The following is a 13,975-nucleotide window of genomic DNA, read 5'->3' on the forward strand; positions in this document are numbered from 1 at the left end:
ATCAGTCCTACCTTCACTCCTGTCATCCTTTTTTTCTTCACATAATTGAAGAATGCCTTGGGGTTTTCCTTTACCCTACTCGCCAAGGCCTTCTTATGCCCCCCTCTTGCTCTTCTCAGCCCCTTCTTAAGCTCCTTTCTTGCTTCCCTATATTCCTCAATAGACCCATCTGATCCTTGCTTCCTAAACCTCATGTATGCTGCCTTCTTCCACCTGACTAGAGTTTCCACCTCACTTGTTACCCATGGTTCCTTCACCCTACCATTCTTTATCTTCCTCACTGGGACAAATTTATCCCTAACATCCCGCAAGAGATCTCTAAACATCGACCACATGTCCATAGTACATTTCCCTGCAAAAATATCATCCCAATTCACACCCACAAGTTCTAGCCTTATAGCCTCATAATTTGTCCTTCCCCAATTAAAAATTTCCTTGATTATAAAGCAGTGCACCTTTTGTTTTAATATATACATGAGTACAAGATATGCAAGTACAAATAAGAGGAAACGTTTACTATGTCTTTCAAATAGTATGGGGTACCCTGAGATGTCAGAAGTAAGTTTGTTTATTTTTTTTAAAACGCAGATAGTGGTGAGTGCGTGGAATGGGCTACTGGCGACAGTGGTGGAGGCGGATACAATAGGGTCTTTTAGAGACTCCTGGACAGGTGCATGGAGCTCAGAAAAATAGAAGGCTGTAGGTAACCCTCGGTAATTTCTAAGGTAAGGACATACTTAGCACAGCTTTGTGGGTCGAAGGGCCTGTATTGTGCTGTAGGTTTTCCATGTTTCTATGTTTCTATGTCTAAGTCATGGCTATTCAGTGTGCTTTTGTTTTAAAACACACAGTGAACTCGGTATGCTTTTGGTTATAAAGCCTACTGAACAGCAAGATTTTTAAAAAGAAAATTACATCAGTGATTTACAAAATTTACATTTGTCTTTTAAATAAAATTTGCATCATCACAGATTTTCCTTTTGTTTTGAAACATTTTGCTGGAATACAGAAAATATTAATGCTAATACTCTATGTACTTGATTAGAGTGTGGGTAGGTACTTTGCTTTTACATGACGGAATTTTTTTATTGCAAAATATCAAAACAAAATCAGTATTAATAATGCAGTGGTCAAATGAAATAGCTGTACAACTCAAATGATAGGTTGCCTCTGACAAATACCATAAGCATTTAGAACATTTTAATGCATTTATTTGATTGTTGTTGCTGCTATAAAATGCAATTCTGAGTAGCAAAAAGATACTCTATACATTTTGTGAAGATTGCTGAAATTGTGTGAAATGTAAAAATAAGCAAAACAATATGGTATAACTGACAACACTCACAACACGCTGGAGGAAGCATGTTCCTCCTGCGTGTTATGAGTGTTGCTTTGACCCCAGCATCTGCAGATTATTTTGTGGTATAACTGACAGCAGTGGACTGAAAATTATTTCAAAAAATAGAGGAAGACCACTTTTTTTGCATCAGACTTATATAATGAGATTATGCCAAAAGGGGCACTGAAGAATATTCTCTTTACAGTTATAATACAAACAGGATATTGGATGTTAATAAACTCCAGGTCAGTGATTCTATTACAGTTAGCCTGAGGTATATAGCACATGATTGAGACACTCTACTACAGAAATTAAATGGGTATTTCACATGATAACTATATTATTGATAAAGACTGATTTGATCTTTTATCGGATGAAACAGTTAATCAGATCTCGGTTTCATACTCCTGTTGTCTGGACACCCCATTATCACACGTGTATCAGATAGAATTCCCACAATAGGATATTGCGTTTTGCATGAAGTCACTGTACACACGTATAGTGAGGTGCAGTTATTGTGAAAACATTGCTTGCAGCACCTTCACAGGCAGATACAACCAGAAACAGACGCAATATAAAATATACATAAATTACAGAAGACAGTGAAGGAGTGGGAGAAGCTTAGTGGGAAAAAGCAAAGACACATCAGAGACAGAACCATGGTAGGCCAAGAGCTAATCCACATATGTTCTGTTGCTGAGATAAGGGGGTTAGGTTTATGCAGGTTGTTTCGTGAACATAACAAGGACAGGAAAGTAGCCGTTCCCGAACCTGGTGCTGTGGGACTATGAGCTTCCAAGCTTCCTGCCTGACAGTAGCAGTGAGAAGAGAATGTGGTCCGGGATGGTGGGGATACCATTGATGAAATGGCCTTCTTGAGGTGCTGTTGATATCAGGGAGAGTGGTCCCTGTGATGAACTGTGCGGTGTCCGCAACTCTTTGCAGCCTCTTGCATTCCTACACATTGATGTTGCAGTACATGTGCAATAGATGGAACATTCACAAGTGCCTCATGTCCTATATAATTTGCCCTGTGAACCACTTCCACTTTCATTGGGCATATCATAGATGATTCACCTCATTTAGAAGCCAACCAAATTAATCACTGCATTTTCTCATGTGCAAATCCACCAGAAATGCCACTTAATGCATTTCAAACAGGAAAGTCGCAAACACGAGGAATTCTGCAGATGCTGCAATTTCAAGCCACACACATCAAAGTTGCCTGTGAACGCAGCAGGCCAGACAGCATCTCTAGGAAGAGGTACAGTCGACGTTTTGGGCCAAGACCCTTCGTCAGGACTAACTGAAAGAAGAGCTAGTGAGAGATTTGAAAGTGGGAGGGGGAGGGGGAGATCCGAAATGATAGGGGAAGACAGGAGGGGGAGGGATGGAGCCAAGAGCTGGACAGGTGATTGGCAAAAGGGATATGAGAGGATATTGGGACAGGAGGCCTAGGGAGAAAGAAAAGGGGAAGGGGGGAAAAAAGCCCAGAGGATGGGCAAGGGGTATAGTGAGAAGGACAGAGAGAGAAAAAGAATGTGTGTATATAAATAAATAATGGATGGGGTACGAGGGGAGGTGGGGCATTAGCGGAAGATTGAGAAGTCAATGTTCATGCCATCAGGTTGGAGGCTACCCAGACGGAATATAAGGTGTTGTTCCTCCAACCTGAGTGTGGCTTCATCTTTACAGTAGGGGAGGCCGCGGATAGACATATCAGAATGGGAATGGGACGTGGAATTAAAATGTGTGGCCACTGGGAGATCCTGCTTTCTCTGGCAGACAGAGCGTAGGTGTTCAGCGAAACGATCTCCCAGTCTGCGTCAGGTCTCGCCAATATATAGAAGGCCACATTGGGAGCACCGGACGCAGTATATCACCCCAGCCAACTCACAGGTGAAGTGTCGCCTCACCTGGAGGGACCATCTGGGGCCCTGAATGGTGGTGAGGGAGGAAGTGTAAGGGCATGTGTAGCACTTGTTCCGCTTACAAGGATAAGTGCCGGGAGGGAGATCAGTGGGGAGGGATGGGGGGGACGAATGGACAAGGGAGCCGCATAGGGAGTGATCTCTGCGGAAAGCAGAGGTGGGGGAGGGGAAGATGTGCTTAGTGGTGGGATCCCGTTGGAGGTGGCGGAAATTACGGAGAATTATATGTTGGACCTGGAGGCTGGTGGGGTGGTAGGTGAGGACAAGAGGAACCCTATTCCTAGTGGGGTGGCAGGAGGATGGAGTGAGAACAGATGTGCGTGAAATGGCACGGTTTTATCCCCACTTGTTCAATCCCTTCCTACCTATATTCATGACACTTCTCACGCTCTGAAACTTTTCGATGATTTTAAGTTCCCTTGCCCCCACCTCTTTATTTTCACCATGGATGTCCAGTCCCTATATACTTCCATCCCCCATCAGGAAGGTCTCAAAGCTCTCCGCTTCTTTTTGGATTCCAGACCTAACCAGTTCCCCTCTACCACCACTCTGCTCCGTCTAGCGGAATTAGTCCTTACTCTTAATAATTTCTCCTTTGGCTCCTCCCACTTCCTCCAAACTAAAGGTGTAGCCATGGGCACCCATATGGGTCCTAGCTATGCCTGCTTTTTTGTTGGCTTTATGGAACAATCTATGTTCCAAACCTATCCTGGTATCTGTTCCCCACTTTTCTTTCGCTACATTGACGACTGTATTGGCGCTGCTTCCTGCACGCATGCTGAGCTTGTTGACTTCATAAACCTTGCCTCCAACTTTCATCCTGCCCTTAAGTTTACCTGGTCCATTTCCGATACCTCCCTCCCCTTTCTAGATCTTTCTGTCTCTATCTCTGGAGATAGCTGATAGCTGATGTCTACTATAAGCCTACTGACTCTCACAGCTATCTGGACTATTCCTCTTCTCACCCAGTCTCTTGCAGAAATGCCATCCCCTTCTCACAATTCCTCCGTCTCCACCGCATCTGCTCTCAGGATGGGGTTTTTCATTCCAGGACGAGGGAGATGTCCGCCTTTTTAAAGAAAGGGGCTTCCCTTCCTCCACCATCAACTCTGCTCTCAAACGCATCTCCCCCATTTCACGCACATCTGCTCTCACTCCATCCTCCCGCCAGGACTACCTCTCCCCCAACACCCTGGGCATGCTGTCTTCTCGCTGCTGACAACAGTAAGGGGGTACAGGAGCCTCAGCTTAGCATTCGATACCATCATCCCCTCAAATCTAATCAATAAGCTTTAAGACCTTGGCGTCAATACCTGCTTGTGCAATTTGATTCTTGATTTCCTCACTTGCAAACTCCAGTCAGTTGGGATCGGCAACATCATCTCCTCCCCAATCTCTGTCAGGACCGTGTACCAGGAGGTTGTGTGCTTAGTCCCCTGCTCTACTCACTTTACACTTGTGACCATAAGGCTAAATACAGCTCCAATTCCATATTTAAGTTTTCTAATGATACCACTGGCATAAGCCAAATCAAAGGTACAGATGAATCAGCATGTAGGAGGGAATCTGAAAATCTGGCTGAGTAGTGCCAGAACAACAACCTCTCGGCTCCATGTCAGCAAGACCAAGGAGGAATTCAGAGATGGAGAGGATCAGCAACTTTAAATTCTTCAGTGGTATCATTTCAGAGAACCTGTCCTGGGCCCAGCACTTATGTACAAGTACAAAGAAAGTACGGCAGCACCTCAACTTCTGTAGAAGTTTGTGAAGATTCAGCATGATATCTAAAACTTTGACAAACTTCCAAAGCTGTGTGGTGGAGAGTATATTGACTGGCTACCTCATAGCTTTGAATGTAAAGCCCTACAGAAAGTAACGGATACGGTCTTCCATCATGGGCAAAGCACTCCCCACCACAAAGCACATCTACATGGAGTGGTGTCACAGCAAAGCAGAATTCATTATCAGGGACCCCCTGCACCCAGGACATGGGCTTTCCTCACTGTTGCCATCAGGAAGGAGGTACAGGAGCCTCAGGACTCACACTACCAGGTTCAGGAACAGTTATTACCCCTCAACCATCAGGATCTTGAACCAAAGGGGATAACTTCACTCAACTTTATTCACCCCATAACAGGACTGTTCCTGCAACCATATTACTATTATGATTTCTTTCTTTTTCAATTTGCACAGTTTGTTATCATTTGCACACTGGTTGAATGCCCATATTGGTGTGATCCCTCATTGATTCTGTTATGGTTATTATTCTATGGATTTATGAGAATGCCCACAAGAAAATGAATCTCAAGGTTGTATATGGTGACACATATGAACTTCGATAATAAGCTTATTTTGAATTTAATTTAGTGCAGGTACTTCTAGACATGATTCAGTTCAGTCTAAATAGCACTTTTATCATCCACAAACAAGATGCTTTCATTAGCATGCACAGTGCTCATCTCAGCCTTGTTAACAGAAAATGTATCAATAATGTCCAATGAAACAAAGTGCAAACTTTGCAGTAAGTTGAAACTGATTTGAGAATTATAGTGTCCTGTGGGGACAGATATTCTGCCACTATTGTTTTTGTGCTGCACTTTTGTTTATTTGCATAACTGATAAAAATTTTAGCCAGTCTGCAAAATGCACCTCAGTGAAAGATACTGCAGTCGCTGGTTCCATGATGAACTTGCACAAGGCACAGGTGAGGCTTCGATTTGAGTGTTGTGAACAATTTTGGGTCTCTTATTTAAGAAAGGATGTGCCAACATTGGAGAGGGCTCAACAGAAGTTCATGAGAATGATTCCAGGAATGAAAAGCTGATCGTATGAGGAGCGATTGATGCCTCTGGTACTTTACTAGCTGGAATTTGGAAGAATGAAGGGGGAGTCTCACTGAAACCTACTGAATGTTGAAAGACTTTGATAGGGTGGATGTGGAGAGAATGTTTCCTAAGGAGGGGGAGTCTAGGGCCAGAGGGCACAGCCTCAGAATAGAGAGATGTCCATTTAGAATGGAGATGAGGAGGAATTCCTTTAGCTGGAGAGCACTGACTCTGTGGAATTCATTGCCACAGGTGGCTGTGGATGCCAGGTGTATTTAAGGCAGATATTGATAGTTTCTTGATTAGTCAGGGCTTGAAAGATTACAACAAGAATGCAGAATTGGGTTGAGAGGGAAATCGATCAGCCACAATGAAATGGCGGACAGACCTGATGGGCCAAGTGGCTTAATGATAATGCCGGTGATAATAAACCTGATTCTGATCCTAATTCTGCTCCTGTATCTTATGGTCTTGTGGCTTTAGGCTAGGTGTTCAAAAGGTTCACTGGATCAAATCGTCATAGCATTGCCAACCATCCTACACCTCTCCCTCACCTCCGTGGCAGTCTACAAGTGCAGCAACAACAACACTAAGTGTACTTTAAGGATGCGATGAGCCAGCAGCAAGCTCTGCAGTGGCAGCAAGGTTTTGACAAATGAATAACAGTGAAAATCAGTCTAAAGAATTACCTCTGTGATATTCAGAAACTCAGGGTTTTTTTTTAATTTGTGGACTGGAGGCCAGTACGGTCTGCACTTACAAAGGATGAACTCTCATTTTTATGTATTGATGACTTTAATGCAGGAGCCACTTGAGATATGAATGAAAAATAGAATGAACGATCCTTTCAGACGATGAACAATGATTCAAGCAGTCTTCAAAAGCGGTGCTTAATTTGAAGTTAAAAGATCTTATTCTGGATAAATCTCAAGAGTCCAGATAGACAGCTGAAAGACACTAATGTGAGCTATTATCTACTTCTATAATCAGATACTAATGATATGTTATCTCTGTAATGGTCCTACAATTAACACAGTACAAAATATTGAATTATTTTAAAAGCTGATTTTGCTGAAAATATATTTCCATGTCCATATGTGGGGATTCTAGTATTTCCTGACCAGTTATTAGAGATCCCAACTGAAAAAAAGAATGTTATAAAATGCTATGAAATAACCTCCATACTGCATTTCCATTTTTTAAAAGTTTTGTGTTCCATTTCTGCAGTAAGAAGATATACACATTTATATATGTATAGGTCTAGTAGACGGGCATCATTCTTGGCATGGATGAGTTTGGCTGACAAGTCCATTTCCATGCTGTGCGATTCTGTGACTCCATATGGTGTAAACATCAGCTGTTTGGCTAAAAATCATCTTCAAAATGACAAGTTGTATGCCAGATGTCAGCTTTCCTGTCTGTGCCAAATTTACTCTATTGAAAAATTCATGCATTTAACTCAAGGGTAGAAAAGTATGCAGAAATGGGAAAATTGAACCATTTATTGGCTTTAAAGATTGAAGATATAATATTTATGTGGTTGTGAGGCATTCTTGAATGAGGGTGAAATAATTTTACTGCAGTGACCATCAAGCACAGATATAGCTGAGAAAACTAATTACAACAAAGGCAAAATTTGCCATCTGCCTCTGAACCCTTTATGAAAAGTCCTGCCATTTGTTCAGAACAGTCTTCACTTTGACAGCACCGCCACAGTTTTTTCCCACTTTTGCAGAAACTAATGGGATTTATTAGCCAAAATAACTTCAAACCTCTGACATTAACTTGAATGTATGGGTGATTTATAGTAACAGAAACCTAACGGTAAAGTTGTACAAACTAATAGTGGACTGAAATTATTAGCTATACGATATGTTTACAAAGAAGACTTCAGTCAATTTACCATCTTTAAATAATTAAAATCTTCTCTGTGCTAAATTGCTGTTATACTTTTGAGGCAAAAATCTGGCCACAGACTTCAGTTTTCCAGATTTGAAAACAAAGATCACCAGGTTTGAATAGGAACTTTGGTTGAAGTAATTGTAAGAGAAACTAATCGACCTTTTTCAACACCTTGCAATCACTAAGATGTATTCATAACATTATATACACATAGCCCATAGGTTGTGGCATTTATGCAACCAGATCAGAAAACACAAAGCTTTATTTTGTGGGTAATGAGAGAACGAGAATGGAAGTAAACATATTGTATTCAGTATTTAACCTATGAAAACTGCTTTTCGTATCTGCTCATTAAAGATAGTTTCAGACTTTAAACAATACTTAATTCAAAGACATGCACAACCAGATGAGGGCTAAATGCTGTGTCACCGAAGACTCACTATCTTGCCTATCAATTTTGGGTGCCAGTCAGCTAAATTAAAGTTTTAAATGGAAGTCCATACACAATTAAATCAGTATTCCCATTCCATAATGCAAACTTGGAGGCTTCACTCAATAATAAGATAGTTTTCATGAAGAAATTATAAAACAATTTTTTTGCCAAACTAAATTCAGAAAGAAACTAGAGATTGATGAGCTGAAAAATCGGTGAACCTAATCAGTGCTTCTGATTTGTCAAGACTTTCTTGATTTCAGGAAATATTAGAGATTTAATATTAGAGAAATCATTGAGTTGGGGACAGAAACAGTTATAAAAAATTTTTTTTTAGAGTACTTGGCTGTCCTATGGATAAGTACAGAAAGATTAGATTAGTGCATAGCTCTTTTCTACCTAGTATGAACTTTATTGGTTATTGATTGGTAAGCGGGTTAAGGTTAATAGGGAGAAGGTGGAAGAATGGGGTTGAGCAGACTTCAGGGCCAAATAACCAAATTCTGCTCCTATATCCTGTGCTCTTATAGACTGAATGGCTCCCACTGTTGCAACTTTTCAATGATCCCATGCTTACTCTCTTCCCAGACAACTGCATCCACAGAAAAATTGCAAGCTTTGTTCCAATTCAAATTACAGATTCCAGAACCATGAAAATGACAGCATAGGTACTGATAGTTTGAATCTTTTATCAACAGGTCAAAAGCTGCAAAATCAAGCAAACTTAATTGAAGCGAATATTTGGTGTGAGGATATTCAACATGACCTACTACTGCACCTGTGTGACATCAATGCCAATTCAAATCCAATACTAGATGGAGTGTTTGCAGAAAATAATGCTTGCTTGCCATCTGACATCCATACTAAGCAGGAACCTATCAACCTGCACTTAAAATATATCCAATGACTTAGCTTCTGCAAACATCTGTGGCAATGACTTCCATAGATTTATCACCCTCTGGTCCAAGACTCTCCCACCATTGGAAACATCCTCTCCACATCCACTCTAGGCATTTCAAATTTCAGCAATTTTCAATGGGATCCCTCCCACACATTCTTCTAAACTCCAGTGATACATTAGCCTCTTATTACTAGGATCATTCTCCTAAAACTCCACTGGACCTTCTCTAATGCTTTGCACATCCTTTCTTTAGATATGAAGCCCAAAACTCAACAGGTACATTTAATATCAGAGAAATATATACAATATACATCCTGAAATGCTTTTTCTTCACAAACATCCACAAAAACAGAGGAGTGCCCCAAAGAATGAATGACAGTTAAACGTTAGAACCCCAAAGAACCCCCCAGCTCCCCCACTCACGCACAAGCAGCAGCAAGGCAACGAACACCCCCCCAGCAAAAAAAGCATCAGCACCCCCCCCCACTTAGCACTCAACCGTTCAGCAAAGCATCAATAAAGATACAGACTTGCAGAACCCCAAAGAAATTCTTGTTCACCCAGTAATTGGACATACCACAGGCTCTCTCTCTCCCTAATGAGGGAAAAAGTGGTGTCCCCATTTCACTGATCACAATACTCCAAGTATGATCTGTCCAATGTCTTATAAAGCCTCAGCATGACATCCTAGCTCTTATTCTTTTTAAGAGAACTAGAAATATGCTAACATTACATTTGACTTCCTTGCTACCGACTCAACTTACAAGTTTACTTTAGGGAATCCTGCACTAGATTACCAAGTCCCATTGCACCTTGAATTTTCTCTCCTTTTCAAAAATAGTCTGCACGCTTATTCCTTCTACCAATGTGCATGACCATACACTTCCCTACACGATATTCTATCTGCCACTTAATTTACCCATACTCCTAATCTGTCCAAATCTTTCTGCAGGCTCCCTGCTTCCTTAACCTACCTGCCCCTCCACCAACCTCCGCATCATCTGCAAACTTGGCCATAAAGTCAAGAATTCTGTCATCTTTATTATTGACATATAATGTGAAGAGTGGCAGTCCCAAAACAGGCTCTTGCAAACCATCATTAGACACTGGCAACCAACCAGAAAAGCCCCCCTTATTCCCATTTTTTGTCTTTTGCCATTCAGCAGATTGAGATTTCTTCTTATGGAAACCATAATGACTTCAGACTATTTTATCACATGCCTCCAAGTACCCCAAAATCTCACCCTTAATTAATGACTCTTAACATCTTGCCAACTGCTGATTCAGGCTAACTGGCATATAATTTCCTGATCTTGCCTTCCTCCCTTCTTAAAGTGTAAAGTGACATTTGCTACTTCCCAGTCTTCCAGAACCATTCCAGAATCTTGTGAATCTCGAGAGATTAAAAGACTAATGCTTCCACAATCTCTTCAGCTACCTTTTTCCGTACCCTGGAGTGTAATCCATCTGACTTATCTACAGTGTCTATAAAAAGTATTCATCCCCCTTGAAAGTTTTCATGTTTTTTTTTTACAATATTGAATCACAGTGGATGTAATGAAGCTTTTTTGACACTGATCAACAGAAAGACTCTTCTGCATCAAAGTAAAAAGAGATCTGCACAAACTGATCTAAATTAATTACAAATATAAAACACAAAATAATTGATTGCATAAGTATTCTCCAAATATCCGGACCTGCCTCTCAGTTTTTTTGCACTATCTTACTTCCCATTTTTTTCTATTTTCTATTTATGATTTATAATTTAAATTTTTAATATTTACTAATTTTTAACTATTTTTAATATTTTTAATATTTAATATTTGTAATCCAGGGAGTGTGAAGCACAGAATCAAATACAGTATCGCTGTCATGATTGTATGTTCTAGTAGCAATTGTTTGGTGACAATAAAGTATAAAGTATAAAGTATTCACTCACCCTCTTGAAGTCAGTATTTAGTAGATGTACCTTTGGCAGCAAATACAGCCTTGAGTCTGTGTGGATAGGTCTCTATCTGCTTTGCACATCTGGACACTGCAATTTTTCCCCATCCTTCTTTACAACACTTCTCAAGCCCTGTCAGAGTGCCTGGGGATCATGAGTGAACTGCCCTTTTCAAGTCCAACCACAAATTCTCATTTGGATTGAGGTCTGAGCTCTGGCTTGGCCACTCCAGGACAATAACTTTGTTGTTGTTAAGCCTTTCCTGTGTAGCTTTGGCTTTATTTTTGGCATCATTGTCTTGCTGGAAAACAAATCTTCTCCCAAGTCCCAGTTCTCTTGCAAACTGAATCAATTTTCCTCCAGGATTTCCCTGCATTAATTTAGCCTCTACCTACACAAGCCCTCCAGGGCGTGCTGCAGTGAAGCATCCCCACAGCATGATGCAGCCACCACCAAGCTTCACAGTTGGGATGGTGTGTATTTGATGATGTGCAGGGTGTTTGGCTTACACCAAACAACGTTTAGTCTGATGGCCAAAAAGCTCAATATTGGTTTCATCAAACCATAGAACCTTGTTCCAGCTGACTTCAGAGTCTCCCACATGCCTTCTGGTAAACTCTAGCTAAGATTTCTTGAGTTTTTTTTTCAACAGTGGCTTTCTCTGTGCCATCCTCCCATAAAGCTGCAACTGCTGAAGCACCCAGCAACAGTTGTTGCATGTGCCATCTCTCCCATCACAGCCACTGAAGCTTGTAACTCCTCCAGAGTTACAAGTCTCCTGGTGGCCTCCCACACTACTCCATTTCTTGCAGTCACTTAGTTTCTGAGGACAGCCTGCTTGAGGTAGATTTACAGCTGTGCTATATTCTTTCCATTTCTTGATGGCTGACTTAACTACTCCAAGGGATAGTCAATGACTTGAAATTTTCTTGTATCTATCTCCTGTCTTGTGCTTTTCAATAACCTTTTCACGATGTTGCTCGGAGTGTTCTTTTGTCTTAATGTTGCAGTTTTTGCCAGGATGCTGACTCACCAGCAGTTGGACCTTCTTCTTCTATTTCCGGCTGTTTAGATGCATCTAGGCGTATTACAGCCCTCTGAAGGATGTATAATTAATTATAGAACTTCAAGGAACTCAAATTCTCGAATACAACCTAGTCTCACTCATAAACTGAATGATAGACTCTTCAATCAGATGTTGATTCTCTTGATGGCCAAACAAAGATTGAATAGAAAACCAAAATAAATTTAAGCCAGATAGCCTCTTGAACAACATGCTTCTTTCAATTTTGTGTCGATTACAGCTCAGCAAAACATGCTGGACTGTCTCTGGACTACCACAGTCACATAATCCAGTAGGATGTTTTCCTATTATCTTTAAATAATAGTTTAGTCCACAGTGACCTAACCTAAGTCTTGTAAATTTCACCATATCTCTACGCCTTAAAAGATAACAGTCTGAGAACCTTTTAACTAGTGGGTGACTAGAAAAATAATGCCTGCCCCTTAATTCATTTTTCCAATCCTCCTGCCACTTCTTCGCTATACCTTTTTTAATCCTACTTCTCAATTCTGCTCTGCCTAGGGGAACTCTAATTTCTACTTGCCTGCTCTGTAAGGAAGACTTTGCAATGTCATCCACAATTTCACTTCTCTCCACCCCAGCATGCCCAGGTATCCATGAAAATCTAACTGCACAACCCATATTCCCTACTCTAAACAACATTAAGAGAATCTCAATAACTATGTCAGGACAAGCTTTTGATTTGCTCCCTTTTATAGACTCTAAGGCAGCAGCAGAATCTGAACAGATGATAACCCTACGTGGTCGAGAGTCTTCTATCCACCATAAGGCCCAGAGGATTGCTAATAATCCTGTTGCAAAGACAGAAACACCATCTATACAGCTCTCGTTACATGCACATGCAGTTCAACTCTTTCAGTGATTATGCAGAAAGTTTGAAGTTAATAACTCAACTCCCTCTACCTTAGGCCACGAACTTATCAATCACCCTTGCTGTGGACATTTTCTGGGGGTCCAAGATCCGTATGCTCCACGACCACTGGACTAAGTGTGTAAATGTAGGAGGGGACTATGTTGAAAAATAAATGTGCTAGGTTTTCTAAAATTGACTCCTTCTACATTAGGCTACGAATTTATCAATCACCCCTCATATAAAGAAATAAATTAAGTAGTTTAGAGAGAAAAAAATACTGAGGAAGTGTTCATGGGTTCATTGTCCTTTCAAACATCTGATGGTAGAGGGGAAGGAACTTCCCAAAACATTAATGTGTGTCTCCAGACTCCTATACCTCCTCGATGGTAGCATTGAGAAGAGGGTGATAGGGGTCCTTAATGATATATGCTACCTTCTTGAGGCTATTGCCTTTTGAAGATGTCCTGGATGCTTACAGGCTATCATGTGCAGTGACCCCTCCAAAGCAGACTGATGAAACCAGTTAGAATGCTCTCCATGGTACACATGTAGAAACTTGCAAGCGTCTTTGGTGACATTATCAATTCTCCTCAAACTGCTAATGAAATATAACTGCTGTTGTGCCTTCTTTGTAATTGCATCAATATGTTCGGCCCAGAATAGATCCTCAGAGAGATGTTGACACCCAGGAACTTGAAACTGCTTACCCCTTCTACTTCTGATCCCTCAATGACTGTGTGTGTTCCCTTGATTCACCCTTCC

The sequence above is a fragment of the Mobula birostris genome, chromosome 4 (assembly GCF_030028105.1).
Source record: "Mobula birostris isolate sMobBir1 chromosome 4, sMobBir1.hap1, whole genome shotgun sequence".
Lineage (NCBI taxonomy): Eukaryota > Metazoa > Chordata > Chondrichthyes > Myliobatiformes > Myliobatidae > Mobula > Mobula birostris.